Source organism: Pieris brassicae, chromosome 11, assembly GCF_905147105.1.
Source record: "Pieris brassicae chromosome 11, ilPieBrab1.1, whole genome shotgun sequence".
Taxonomy (NCBI): domain Eukaryota; kingdom Metazoa; phylum Arthropoda; class Insecta; order Lepidoptera; family Pieridae; genus Pieris; species Pieris brassicae.
In genome coordinates, this window is record NC_059675.1 from 4,360,309 (window position 1) to 4,363,297 (window position 2,989).

General features: G+C 28.9%; 1 non-coding gene across 1 annotated transcript; it reads right to left on the bottom strand.

Annotated features, from left to right (window-relative positions):
- Positions 1–230: 230 nt before the first annotated feature.
- Positions 231–303, bottom strand: Trnav-aac. Its single transcript has one exon. It is a non-coding gene; the product is annotated as a tRNA-Val (tRNA).
- Between the last annotated feature and the right edge of the window lie 2,686 nt (positions 304–2,989).

Consider the following 2,989-nt stretch of genomic DNA (forward strand, 5'->3'; position numbering starts at 1 on the left):
TTATTAATTAATAAATAAATTTATGTATTATTTCGGTGCATTATAATACAAAATAAGTAGCAGGGCAACGGGCAGTCCTCTCGCTGATAATAAAAATAATAAAAAAAATATTGAAGGAAAAATTCAAAGTAATACAGAAATTATTAAAAAAAGCGTGCAACTAAAATACATATATAAATTAAAATTACGTAAGAGAGTACTCAAGAGAGTGTTCAATAACTTAAAAAGACTGTTTCCGCCCGGGATCGAACCGGGGGCCTTCTGCGTGTTAGGCAGATGTGATAACCGCTACACCACGGAAACGATGACAATATTAATTAAAATACAGAATATATACTGGTTAAAAAAACAAGTTTAACAAGGTACAGTTATCTTGTCAACTTATCAAATCATTATTTATTATTCAATATTATTATATAATTCGATTATCTTTTAAAGAATTTTCCAAACAACGATTTTTAGTAGTATAACTATAGATATAGTATGCATAGATAGAACATAAGATAATTAGTCTTTTTAGCCAAAATTGCGTTGGTTGTCTGAAACAAACAAATCTTAGCTTAGCTTGTGATGTAAAAAAATATTATTTTAATGTAATAGTCAAAACGTAGTAAAATTTATGTTTATTAGCTGTTGTGCTTTTACTAAACAGTTTTTAAGTTATAATTTTTACATATAATGTAAAATACAACTACAATTTACGCTAACGAAAATATATATGTCATTTCAGGCATTAATAAAAAACTATTCACTTTATATCTTAATAAAAATATAATTTATTACTATTCGTTTATACCGATGAAATTTTAATTTTGTATTTTTTGCGTTATGTTAATATATTTTCTTTATCACTGTAAGAAATTTGTACGACCGCTTTTAAATTAATATTAGTAATTTAAATTTCTAAATTGCAATCCGTTTGTGAAGCTGGCTTAACAGCATTTATCAAATACATGTGTGTAGCACTAAGAACAGATAGGTGGATTTACATTTAATATTATCAATATATTATTGCGCTGCAGTCACGCCTCAACATACCTCATTGTCAATTCAGATAAGTGAAGAAAACAGAAATAATGTGAAAGATAAGACTGAATATTAGATACCATGCATTCCGCTAAGCAAACTTTTTGTGTTTCGTTAACGATGTTAAATATAACAAAATTTTAAAAAAGTATGCAACTAATATCTATATATCATAACAATACATACAGTGAGTATGTCGCTTTTTGTCAAATATATGAGATTTTTTTTCATAACGGGCAGTACAGTATAAGCTTAATTATAGAAACATAAAAAAAGCTAGAATAACTAATTCAAATCAACGGACACTGCATGCTTTATGTTGTATAAAGCATGCTGATTAACTATAAATGTGTAACTTAAAAAGCCGAAAATATAAATTGAATTATTGCGAAATTTTGAAATAATAATGATTGTCACTTGTTATTTAATAGAACACCCTACTTCGAATTTACAGATTCATCTCACTATATCTCGAAGAAGTCCCAAAGGACAAGTAACGAATAAGTCCAATCGACGGCAGTTCACGTATTTTAAATGCAAGTCACTCCTTACTTGTACTTACTTTTAAGTGAGCCGAGGGAGTCTAGTACAAAGCTCAAAGATAAAGTCCACTGCTGAATAAATTTTTCACTATATGTATGACTTGACCAAACTTTTTACTACAGTTAAGTGTCGGTACTAGAACCATACACAGCAAATACGGGCTTACAAAATCATTTCCTTAATGTATTATGAGATGTTTGGTTTATTTAAAACTTTATTATCGTAGATAACTATGATACCTTAAAATTTAAGGAGTTACGCGTCTTAGGGAGATCCTTCAAGCAATCTGAAAGCACAAATTATAAGAGTATGATCCATGCAAGCAATTTATAAGGGGAGGCAAGGAGCATTCCCTTATAATTTGTATTTATATTTACTTTCTTTAAAGTTCCTAAACGTGGTAACTATCTATATCCGTTATTGTGATTAAGGCTTTGTTATGTTTCTAAATAGATGTCTGTATTAATATAAATTTGTTTATTTAAAATCACTTATATCGCTTATGAACATCACTTAAGCCTCGAATCGAAAATTGACGGCTAATGCATGGGGGAGATATACTCTCCCGTTTATTTCACAGTAAATTTTTCTTCACAGACAAGTGAGCATTATTCTGTGCCCCTCAATCTCATCAATTATTGTATCGCTGGGAGTCGAACCAAAGTACTCCTAACCGTTGAGAGCAAATGACAAAGAATACCTGAGCAGAGTTACATTGTGTGAGTTAGTGTTCTTATAATAGAAGTATAATAGAAGCTTATTAAAATCACGTTAATTATAAATTTATATCTCATATACACCATATTTAACTGACAATTAATTAAATGTAACAGAATTTCAGCATCGCAATATCCTCGCAATAATAACAGTGCCGATCGAAATTAGACTGACAACTAGACGTAATATTAACTATAACGTATAAATACGTTTTGAATTGAGTTCCAAATGACAATATAAATAATGCGAGAAAATTATTATAACATCATAATGCGTGGCTTAGTAGAACTCTGTCTCCCCAAAAACAGCTACCTCCTTTTTCGTTTTTTTTCAAATCATTTCAATCTCATTTATCTTCATCTTTCTTCTCGTATAAATAGAATCTCATACCGTTAGCATGTTACATTAATCCTAAGAAATGCATAATTATTTTCAAATTAATCTAGGTATATGATGCCGCGATAGGTCGCTATTATTATAATAAAAGTGTACGGTAAAATAAAAATAACTTGGTGATTAAAAAGATTTAAGAACTGGCAGTTAATGTAAAATTAGACGCTTTTCATATATATTTATTTTTTGATGGTTATAAGTATACATTTTGTTTGTTACCTATACGAATAAATGATTTTTGAATTTTGAGTATTGGGACCTCATTGTCATTGTTTTTTATAAGTATTATACGTAAAGATTGAGTTTGTAT